Below are 12,774 nucleotides of genomic sequence, written 5' to 3' on the forward strand. Positions count from 1 at the left end.
TGTGTGTGTGTGTGTGTGTGAGTGTGTGTGTGTGTGAGAGAAAGGTAGGAGTTGCCTCAGGGGAATAGGAAGATAGGTACTGTCACAAGGGGAAAGGGATTACACACCCACCACGCCCATGGACACAAAGCACTGGAGTATATCACAGGGCACAAGGGTAGTAATTGAACCGCCGGACACGGGTCCTGCTTCACCGTCACTGAGGTCTTGAGGGTTGGCAGAGAAGACAGGATCAGCCAAGAACAGCAGACAGGCAAACAGCGTGAGCACAGCCATGATGTAGCTATCTAAGAAGGCTAGAGTATATAGGAACAAAGGGGACGAACACCCTGAATCCACTAGTCGGACCGGAATGTGGAGAGCTGGTTTTATATCCCTTTTGCTTCTAATATTTCTCAAACTGTGCACTTACCTGTGTATGTGAGGATTCTTCCTCTGTCTGTCTGTCTGTCTGTCTCTCTTCCCCACTGCCGCCACAACTGCGTCTCAGGTCCTTATATACCTGAGCCAACCCTTGACCTCTGACCCCAGCCATATTTCTGACGGCCACTGCTGGTGTCGGACAAAGTCGCTATGCACAGCCAAAGTTTTTAACCAAAGGGCATGAAATCTGACTCAGTTATAGATGTTCACTCCAGCAAGGTTTTGGGAAGGTTGAAACCACTGAGGGTCGCACCTCACGGGGGAGGGGGCAGGCTTTGGGACTTTCAGCGTAATTAAACATGGCCACAGGTTACAATGTATGAACACATTTTTATCTTTTAATGCAAAGAAGAAGGAACCAAAGGCCAGAAGCCTGCTAACCTTTCCTTCCATGGAAAAAATAATAATAATAATACAATAGAGAGCCAAATTCAAGATCCTTCATTCAGTCTGCATATTGTTAGGTGTTTATCCAGTATCATCATCATCAACATCATCATCATCAGCCGTTGAGGTCCACTGCAGGACCGGCCTATCCCTATCGAATCAGGGAATATACAGCCAATGTATCTACCCAGTGGCTTAGGCTGTCTGGTAGTGATTGTATGTAGGGTGAGAAGTTCTTGTGAGTGTGATTGTAGTGTTGTAGTGGCTTTGGATGTGTGTGTAGTCTGTGAACCAAGTGTAATCGGCCCGCCTTCAGCCGTTTGGGTGCAAGCATGTATATATATATATATATATATATATATATATATATATATATATATATATATATATATATATATATATATATATATATATATAAAACGATTTTTTCTGCCTACCTGTTCAAACTATATGGGATACATTTAGCGAAATGTATGAATAATACGTTGCTGCAATACTGAACATACCTTTTGTCTTTTTGTGTTTATGACTGTTGTAACATGATGATTATTTATGATAATGAAGATAAAATTGAAGATGATGGAAAAAGCATAAAGTTATATGAAAATAATGTATATGTGCCATCATAAAGTATATACTTCGTAAACACATTATATACGTACAGTAAAACAAGAGTCATTATCTACTAGCTATTAACAATACTACCTACAAATATCTTTGTATACTAAAACATACTTCCATAAATATTTCCTAATGATTTTTAAAATCAATCATCCTATCCAGCTGCTTTATTACTTTAGTGTTAATAGCTTCCTCTGTGATAAAGTCCTTAATGTGATGTGCCCTAATAACACTGTAGCACTGTGATACCAGCTTTATTAATGTGATGTGCGTTAATAACACTGTAGCACTGTGATACCAGTTTTATTAATGTGATGTACCCTAATAACACTGTAGCACTGTGATACCAGCTTCATTAATGTGATGTGCCCTAATAACACTGTAGCACTGTGATACCAGCTTTATTAATGTGATGTGCCCTAATAACACTGTAGCACTGTGATACCAGCTTTATTAATGTGATGTGCCCTAATAACACTGTAGCACTGTGATACCAGCTTTATTAATGTGATGTGCCCTAATAACACTGTAGCACTGTGATACCAGCTTTAGTAATTTGTCAACACGATTGTCCTCAGTGGTGGTGTTAAACATATGGGTGTTTAGACAATCAAGTATTCTCTGTATCGCAACACTGTGTGAGATGCGTAACACAGCTGTGGAAGTAACGAGTTGCATAGGCTGATGTTTTAAGAATTTCTACTTTTTCTCTTCTGCAAAATTTCAAAGCATTTCTCAGTTTCATGACAGATTTTACCTACACTTGCACCGAGGAGGCCTTCTCTGTCTTTCCAGTAAAAGTGCTCTTATAACTATTGCCTTTAGATGCTGATACCAGTGCCCCTTGACAAAGCGTCATCATCATCATCATCACCACCATCATCACCATCATCATCACTAACAGCAACGTCGTCATCATCATCATCATCATCATCATCATCATGACAATAAATCGAACACATCCTCGTAGTGAATGGGTTACACAATGGACTTACGATGCTATATGTAAGAAAAATGAAAAATAAGCAAATAGTGAAAGGAATATAATACGCAGTGTAATTCGCTTCATAAATTATCGTTCAGTGTTGCAGAGAGAGAGAGAGAGAGAGAGAGAGAGAGAGAGAGAGAGAGAGAGAGAGAGAGAGAGGATGGGCGGACGTTGTTTGGTGAAGATAAAGACAAAAGATAAAGTGTGTGTGTGTGTGTGTGTGTGTGTGTTAAGTTCAAACAGTCATGGAAAGTGTACACGTAACAGACAGACACAAAACATTGGAACAGAGGACGTGATATATTGGGAGATAATGTTTTCTTTGGTTAAACCTAACTTGAAAGACGACGTGCTATTTTGGTAATAATTTCATTCATTGCCAGACGCCATGTATCCCAAACGGGGTGGCCAAGGGCTTAGAGTTAATTGTTTTACAGGGAGGGGCACTAATCCTCCACCAACCCCACTTGACACGTAGGGATGTCAGCAGCATCTGGTGTTCCCAGGCGGTCACCCATCCAAGTACTAACCAGACCCAAAGTTGCTTAACTTCGCTGATCGGACGGGAAGCGGTGTACTCAACGTGGTATGGCCGTTTAGTTATAATAATAATAACAATAATAATAATAACAATAATAATAATAACAACTAATAATATTCCAGTAAATATCTTCGTTACTATTATTATTATTATTATTATTATTATTATTTTTATTATTATTATTATTGTTGTTTTTGTTGTTACTATTATTAGTATTATTTTATTATTATTGTCTTTTAAAATATACAGTGCAACATACTAATAATATCACATTGTTATTTTTATCATAGTAAGTATTTATAGTATTAATAAAAACAAATACAGTAACTGATACTCTGATTCACTACGTCCCTATCACCTTCTTCTAAGCGATTAATTTTGCTTATTACGCCTTATTGTCCTCTTCTGTCTCACATAAAGCCTTTTCAATATCGCCATACTCCGCATAAGTAACTCACAAACGGAAATAATTGATCAGCTGAATCCAAAAATAAGTCGCAAAGAAAGAGGTGTTTGAGAGATTCCTTATATGACAAGAATACGAGCCCAGGACATGAGAAAGTAGGAGAGAGAAATGTGACAATGCACCAGTCCTGTATGAGACAGCCCTGGCATGTATTCAGTATGGACGGTGGATATAAGCGCCGAAGTGGTGACATGTTGAGGTATACGGTACGTAGGAGGACTACTGGGCCTTGAGAGCAGGCTGTGAAGCCTATGCCCAAAGTCGGTCACATTAAAAAAAGGAAAAAAAAAAGAGAAAGCGAGATAAAGTGAGATAGTGAGACAGAGAAAATCGACTGACGGTGAAAAAAATAAAATCGCTGTCTCACGTCCTGGAAGTGTCTCTCTCTCTCTCTCTCTCTCTCTCTCTCTCTCTCTCTCTACGAGGTGAATAAGTCAAAATAGCTGCATAGTTCTGTGGGTGTCAAGTCAAGAGGAGAGAGAGAGAGAGAGAGAGAGCAATGTGTATATGGTGTGTGTGTGTGTGTGTGTGTGTGTGTGTGACCTTTGACCATTCAGTAAGAGTCCCTTCCTCTCCAGTGAACAGAAAGCAAGCCGAGAAATTGAGAGAGAGAGAGAGAGAGAGAGAGAGAGAGAGAGAGAGAGAGAGAGAGAGAGAGAGAGAGAGAGAGAGAATGTTAAGTACTACGCCATTACTCCTAATTGCACCCTCTGCCTGAAGGGGTTAATGAGGGTCGTCTCTTAATTGGGCTAACAAGATCCAACAGGGGTCATTACACCTGATACACACCCTTAATTAACCCACCTTGATTAAATAAAATGGACTGGCAATTACAGGTAAATATATCTTGCGGTAATTAGCGGTCAGTATGCAATTTAATACAGGTAATTAACGAGCAGTTTTATACATACAGGATAGTCCGCAATTAGCGCTTCGTTAGAGGCTCCCATGGCGGTTGCTGGCGTCTTGGGGGGACTCCTCAGTCTGCTGGTGTGGGCGTTGTGGCAGTGGGGGTAGGAAATAAATGATGCAGGGTAGACATTCATAACTTACAAGAGTCTATTATGCGTGGTCCTTGACATTTTTCTTTGAGCGATTTAACTGGGAGGAGGATTTGGTTTTAGCCAGTTGGGGTTTTGAATTTACTGTTTTTTATGCAAGGAAGAAGGAGCCAAAGGGAAGAAGCCAGCATGTTGTTCCCTCCAAGAAAAAACAATAAGATGATAGAGAGCCAAATAGCATCTTTATATATTTACTATTAGTCATGCTGACGACATAAGACAAAGTGCCAGATGCTGGCATGGTGTGGACGGAAAATTCGTGACTAAATATGTTACTCAGAGTATTTTCCACTCTCTCTCTCTCTCTCTCTCTCTCTCTCTCTCTCTCTCTCTCTCTCTCTCTCTCTCTATGTATCTATATCCATCGACACACACACACACACACACACACACTTGTATGATAAAATAAGGAAGTTGGATGAGTCTTTACAAGCTTGACTCAGTGCTGTACACACACACACACACACACACACACGTTACTTAATGTGAGAGTTAACCAGAACTCTCAGATGTTCATGTACACAGCCAGCCAACTATGGGGCAGGCACACATCACTACCACACATGCCTGTATGCACGCCTCGTACGCCCACATGCAGAAACAAAAACACAAAAAACACTGAATGTATCTAAGGTGCAGTTAGAGTGTGGGTGTTTCAAGATGGGAGTGGTTTTGGCAATGCTTTTGTGTGTGTGTGTGATAAAAAAAAGTTTGGTGAAACGGTGGAAGTCAAATGTGAGGTGAGACAGATGATGGAGTTCCCTCAGTCCACGCACAAACCACCAACACAAACCTCCATGGCTACGAACACAAACAACTTCCATCATCACAACCGCAACCATCAATAACAACGATCTGCAACCACTACTAATAACTCTGGTCAATTGCATCAGTCATAACCACCACAACACAATCACTACCATCAACACAGTCATCAGGTACGACCACACCCAAGCAGCTCCACCACAACCACCACCATTAGCACAACCAACTTCCACAGTCATTACGTTAACCACCATTAGTACAACCACGCACCGCCATCACCACAACCATGCACCGCCATCACCACAATTACCCACCACCATCACCACAACCATCCACAGCCATCATCACAACCATCCACAGCCATCATCACAACTAGCTTTATGTTCCTAGCAACATCAAAAGATTCCGTGACAGATGACCTACTAGCTAGAGGTGAACTATCAGGATTCTTCATTCTCATTTCATAATCCATTTCCTTTTGTCTCATCTGAGCTTGTAATTCTAGTTCTCTCATTTTTGCTTCCTATTCTAGTTCTCTCATTTTAGCATGCGATTCTAATTCCCTCATTTATCTTGCTATTCTAGTTCTGTCATTTTAGTTTGCACTTTTAATACTCTCAGCTTTATTCTGGCTAGCTCAAGTTCCACTTTGTCACTAGTATCATGAGCAGAAAATTCGCTGGGGCTAGGTATCTCCGACGCAAAAGCCCTAGGGTTAACACCTTGTGCAGTATCAAATGGCTCAGAACTACCTGTTGAGGACTCACTTTGCTCAAACATGGCTTTCAGTATTAGATCAGGGTAACTTAGTGATTGAGGCAGAAAATCTCAACTGTAAGGCCTGGGCATGCAATCTGAGTATGTGTTTTGTGAGTGTTTTCACTGTTGTTGGGGAAGGCTTAGAATCCAAAAATGTTTTCACATCACTATCACTCATTAGGGTCGTGATTACTTATTGCAGTTCAGTATGTCAGAGAAAGCACTGTGTATGTGGCCAAAGTTGCCAATATTTTGTCACAGAGCTATTCTGGCGAGGAGGTCGCCAAATTGTTATGGAAGTATATATTACGGTGCATTCTTTACCCTTAATTAATCAACATAATTTTTTCATGGATGTTCCTTGGACCTCCTTTTTCTCCCATGATGCAAATTCCGCATTGGGCCACATACAGGATTTCATTAAAGTCAGCAGGGAAACATTCATTCCTCATCATAGTTAGAGAAAAAGATGTAATTCTCCTAAATGGTTTGACCACAAAATTGCTAGAGTAACAGAACATAAAACAATAACCTATAACACTTATACAAGGACCAAAACCAAAGAAGCCTTTAACTATTATAAAAATATCAGAAACCATGCCAAAACTATTATCAATCTTTCTAAATCAAACTTTCTACATAGACAAGCTAACAAACTACTAAACAATCCAAATGATAATAAAATATTCTGGTCAACCCTTAATATATTCAAATCTAACTTCACTACCACCTCTTCCATTCCACCGTTACAGGCCCCCAATGGAAATCTAGTAAGTGACCCACGTGGAAAAGCCAACCTTCTTGTTGACATTTTTTCAACAAACTCAACCCTAAATTCAGAAAATCATAATATTCCTGTACTTGGTTTTGATTCCCCTCAAATACTTCCTTTCATGATTCACACCAGACACGTACAAGCTGTATTATAGAATCTATAAGCAGACAGAGCCACTGGTCCAGATGAAATTCCTTCAATAGTACTTAAAAATTGCTCCTCAGTGTTGGCTTCTGTATTAGCAAAAATTTTCCGCTAATGCATCCGTACCTCAATTTTTCCAGCCCCTTGGAAAGAAGCAAATATTCATCCTGTTCCTAAAAAGGGGGCAACTTCTGATCCATCAAACTATAGACCAATTGCAATAACTTCCGTTCTCGGTAAAGTTTTTGAGACACTACTTAACAAACATATAGTCAAGCATCTAGAAATCAATAAATTGATCAATGATCGGCAGTATGGATTTAGACAGGAACGTTCAACTGTAGATATTCTTTGCCTTCCTACCCATCAGATTAACAAAACAATAGACCAACATGGTGAAACACACACAGTAGCACTTGATATTTCAAAAGCATCTGACAGAGTATGGCACCAGGCCTTATTGTCTAAGATGTCACACTATGGCCTTGCATCACTGGTTCCTCTAATTTCTTCTTACCTTCATAGTAGAAAAATTCGGGTCATGGTAGATTGAACTTCTCAGTTTCATTCCATAAATGCTGACGTACCTCAAAGACCAGTTTTGGCGCCAACCCTCTTTCTCATTCATATAAATGACCTCCTATCCGTCACCCACAACCCAATACACTCTTATGTTGATGACTCGACCCTTCATAGTTCTTTCACATTTAGTACCTCCTTTACACAATTTGATACTATAAATTCCCAAATAAATACAGCAATTTCTCTGAACCATACCTTTCTAAAATTAATCAATGGGGTCAAAAAAATCTGGTCTCATTTAATGCTCAGAAAACTAATACATTAATTTCTCCAATAGAAAGAATCCCTCAGACTCTCACATAATTTTAAATGATGTCAGTATTCTCATATCCACTACAATTGATATCCTAGGTGTTACTCTAAACCCCAACCTAAGCTGGACAACTTATGTTAAATCCCTTGCTAAAAATGCTTCCAAAAAATTGGGACTTATGTACAGTGTTCGTGAGTTCTTCACTGACGAGCAGATGGCCACAATATACAAAAATCATGTGCGTTATCAGATCGAATACTGTTCACCACTGTGGAGTGGATGTGGAACAGTTGGATTGAGGCAGTTTAACAAAATTCAAAATAAAGCCATTAGATTAATCAATAATCCTGCCATAACGCAGGACCTTCCTCTGTTATCAGTAGGTAGAGATGTTGCTTCTTTAGCATTATTTTATCGATATTTTTACCGTAAGTGCTCTAGCGAACTGGCTTCAGTTGTGCTTCCCCTTCACATTTTCTCCCGAAAAACTCGGGCAGCTGGGAGCGCCCATGAACTCACACTCTCTTCCCCACAATGCAGAACCTCTGCTTATCAAAATTCATTTATCCCCAGAACTACTACTCTCTGGAATTCACTTCCTGAGAGTTGTTTCCCATATACATTTAATCCTCACGATTTTAAATCCAATTGTTATAAGTATTTTATGAATGAAGGATGCCTTTAGGCACATGGACTTTTTTTTTTTCTTTGTTTTTCCTTCCTCCATTCATTATTAAAAAAAAAAAAAAGAGGGAGTAAGGTAAAGCTCACAAGAAAGCTAACTTACTTTACACTATAACACACACACTAAAGATGAAACCAGGGTTCGTTTTACAAAGGGGAATTCACATAGGCCTCAGAATACAAATATAAAACGAGTTATTTCTTACCTAACCAGATTACAAGCAGTGGAGGCTATGTACTCAGCGCTTGAAGAACTAGAACTCGTAGATGATATAATCAAGATATAAACCACACACTAATGTAGTATGGAGAAGTGAATAAAAAATGGGAAATGGTGAACAAACAGTGTGTTTTTTAATCAAAGTAACGTGTTTAGTAATGCGAGCAAATATGTGGAAAGTGAAAATGTGTAACAAAATGTGTTACAAAAAGTGACACAAAAGTGACAAAAAGTGACTCTCTTGCCAGGTTGTCAAGCTTAAAAAGTAGCCTTACTCTGCCTCTGCCGGCTAACTAGCTACTAGGCTGTATTAAGTGTAGTCTCCAGCTATACACAAACAATGGAGGCGCCTGGTAACAATTGGGAGTTTATACATCTCACACACAGCCAATAGCAAGCCACCAAGAAAACGTTTTTAGACTTCTATTGGGAAAATACTTTCATTTTACCCCTCCAACACTATATGTCACATCCACTTATGGTTAAGGACAACAGGTTTCTGGGTAGTTCTGGGAAAAACATCCAGCGTTATCTGCCCAGAAGCAGAAAAACTGACCGCTGAGTAAACAGACGGAAGATAATGAGGTCTTGAGTTCACCCTTATTGGCAGCAAAAACTAATAAAAATGATTTAACGTTCTTGACGGCTCGCCTATCTCCCTACATTATCTTATCTTCTATTTCACCCATTGGCTACTGAGGTAGCTACGCCAGTGACACAATATAGCCTATCTGTCAAATAATCTATCTGTCCATCTAATTGTTCATCCATCCATCTTTATATATATCTATCCATCTATTTATCTACGATTATACAGTACTGTAAATTTTGTTTTTGTTTTTCAGTCAACCTCTACTTCTAAATATATATATATTTTTTTTTATGAAAGGAAGAAGGAACCAAAGGCTACGAGCCGGCACACCATTCCTTCTACAAAAAAGAAAAAAAATAGAGCCAAATTCAATATCTATCTATTCATCCATCCATTTTTATATTTATCTACCCATCTATCTGTGTATCTATCCATCCGTCCATCCATCCACTTACATATCTACAAGTATCTATCCATCTACTCATCCATCCATCTATATATCCATCCACCTACATATCCATCTATCTATCTATCTGTTTACCTGTCCGTCTATCTATCTATCATAACAAACAAGGTGTGTGTGGAGTTAAGTGCTTGTCTCTGAATTCCATCAACACTTACTCTCCTCACAATTGACACACTTCATTATCTTCTATTTTGCAGTGTGCTGTGGAATGCCTGAAGGGTGGTGGAGTGACTATTGTTGACTGGTTAGTAAGATTGTTGAATGTGTGCTTTGAGAAAGGTATGGTGCCAATTGACTGGGCAAGTGCTTGTGTGGTCCCGTTGTATAAAGGCAAGGGTGATAAGTATGAATGTACTAGCTTTAGGGGTATAAGTCTGTTGAATGTTGTAGGTAAGGTGTATGGTAGAGAGTTAATTATGAGAGTTAGAGAGGGTACAGAGGGAGTGATTGGTGATGAGCAGTGTGGCTTTAGGAGAGGGAGGGGATGCGTTGATCAGGTGTTTGCTGTGAGACAAGTGTGTGAAAAGTATTTAGCGAAAGGCAAGGATGTGTTTGGGGCATTTATGGATTTAGAGAAAGCGTATGATAGAAATGATAAGGAGGCTTTGTGGACTGTTTTAAGATTGTATGGACTTGATGGTAGGTTATTAAAAGGGGTGAAAAGTTTTTATGTAAATAGTAAAGCGTGTGTAAGAGTGGGAAATGCTGTGAGTGATTGGTTTCCCGTGAGAGTGGGGCTGCGACAGGGATGTGTGATGTCGCCTTGGTTGTTTAATATTTACATGGATGGTGTGGTAAGGGAGGTGAATGCAAGAGTTTTAGGTGGAGGTCTGAGTCTGGTGAATGTTGATGGTGGAGAGTGGAATCTGAAGCAGCTGCTGTTTGCAGATGATACTGCACTGGTGACTGATTCAGAGGAGAGATTGAGACAGTTGGTAGAGGAGTTTGGAAGGGTGTGTGAAAGGAGGAAATTGAAAGTAAATGAGAATAAGTGTAAAGTGATGAAGTGTACGAGGTTGATAGATGGTAGGGGGATGAATATAGTTTTGAATGGTGAGTTGCTTGAGGAGGTAGATTGTTTTAAATATCTAGGGTCACATGTTGCTGTGGATGGAAGAACAGATGCAGAAATGAAGTTCAGAATAAATGAAGTGGGAAAGGTGCTGGGAGGAATGAAAAAAGTGTTTAAATGTCGTTCGCTTAGAATGGATGTAAGGAGAAGGCTGTATGAGGGTGTTGTGGTACCGACTGCGTTATATGAGGCTGAAACATGGAATATGGGTGTAGCAGAGAGGAAAAGTTTGAATGTAATGGAGATGAAGTGTCTCAGGAGTATGTGTGAAGTGACGTGTATAGATCGGGTGCGAAATGATGAAGTGCGAAGGAGAACTGGAGTTGTTCGGGAGATGGCTGGTAGAGTTGAGCAGAGGGTGTTGCGATGGTTTGGGCACGTGGAGAGAATGGATAATGAGCGATTGGTGAAAAAGATAACTAGATCTGATGTGAGAGGTGTAAGGCTGAGAGGAAGACCACGAATAGGATGGATGGACAGTGTGAAGAGAGCGTTGGATGCGAGAGGGATGTCTGTTGAGCAAGGAAGAGTGGCTGTGCGTGACAGAAATAAATGGAGAGAAATTGTGAATAAGTGATGACGCAGCCCTGAGGGGATATTCTCCCGCATTTGGTCTGAGCAGTTAGTCAGGTCAGGTGCGGGTAAGGATATGGGTCTGTTATGATGTGGCAGGGGTAAACCAGTTCTGCCGTCGGGCCCTGCTGCGGATGTCACTGACTGCATTGTGCAGTTGACCCTTGTGCGGTGTGGTGCAGTGAGGATCTGTCCGTTCTCCCCTTTGGGGCTAAGATGCGAATGAATGTGTTTGAATGGATGAGTAAATGGGGAGTGTGTCGTCCTGTCTCGGCTACCTCCCTTTCCTTGGGGGAAGCAGCCTAGGTATATAGATAGAGATAGATGGATGACTTTCTTCATTCAAATAGTACTGTAAAACGGTAGTAGTAGAATTAGTGTTAGTATTAGTAGTAGTAGTGGTGGTGGTGGTGGTAGTAGTAGTAGTAGTAGTAGTTTCACGTTTGGAACAGCTTTAGGTCTTGTGTTCTCACTGACGCCATTTTTGTTCCAGCTTCTGCCATTTCGTTCCCTCTGGCGCCTAGGAGTGTCAGTATCGTGGTCCTGAACCATCTCATGGTGGGGGCAGGTCTAGTTCCGGTGGCTGGGGGTGGATGGGGGTACCGTCTGTTGGGTCAAGCTGGCTGGCGGGTCCAATACAGAATTCGTCCCTGTGGAAGATCTAGTTGTGATGATGATGATGAGGAGGAGGAGGAGGATGGTGGTGATGATAATGATAATGGTTGTGATGATGATGATGATGATCATGATGATGGTGACGATGATGATGAGGAAGAGGATAAAAACAAAGAATGATGATGATTGCTCTCTCCCTTCACAATCATCGTCTGTCTATTCTTTTCACTTTAGCTTGGAGAGATAGCTGCAAAGGGGGGAGGGGAGGATGTAGCGGGAGAAGAAAGACATGGAGGAATGATGTTTAGTTTTCCTCCCATGCCCCCCTTTTTCTTACCTGGCAAAACACACACACACACACACACACACACACACACACACACACAAAGTTCTCTTCTCATATGTTAATAGGGTCCAAGTGGGGCACAAACTGCTGCATCTTCATAATATACACAATTTTCAACACAAGGGGGTAATTTGTCAGTGTGTATAAAGAGAGGTGTCTTCACCACCATTGATCTCTGTACTCACATTTTGAAAATGACTTTTTTCCTAGGGACTTGTTAAGGTTTATTAGTAGACCAAACACTTCGTAAAAATAAATAAAGGAAGTTTTGTTTTAATCCTGATAGTTTTATTAACACCGAATTAATAATAACAATAATTCTCTACATAGCAGTATATGACAGTTCCATCTGTGTCCTGATTGGCTAGCTATTATGACGTCACTAGCTCCGCCCCCTTACCACACTTGTGGCTGCTGGGCCAGCCACCACAAGCGTGCCTG

General features: G+C 40.5%; 1 non-coding gene across 1 annotated transcript; it reads right to left on the minus strand.

Moving 5' to 3' along the window:
- Window positions 1-2,900: 2,900 nt before the first annotated feature.
- On the minus strand, window positions 2,901-3,019 carry LOC145407935 (5S ribosomal RNA). Its single transcript, XR_013898839.1, has one exon. It is a non-coding gene; the product is annotated as a 5S ribosomal RNA (ribosomal RNA).
- Between the last annotated feature and the right edge of the window lie 9,755 nt (window positions 3,020-12,774).

Source organism: Coenobita brevimanus, chromosome 74, assembly GCF_032717465.1.
Source record: "Coenobita brevimanus isolate Jiangsu-jjx chromosome 74, ASM3271746v2, whole genome shotgun sequence".
Lineage (NCBI taxonomy): Eukaryota > Metazoa > Arthropoda > Malacostraca > Decapoda > Coenobitidae > Coenobita > Coenobita brevimanus.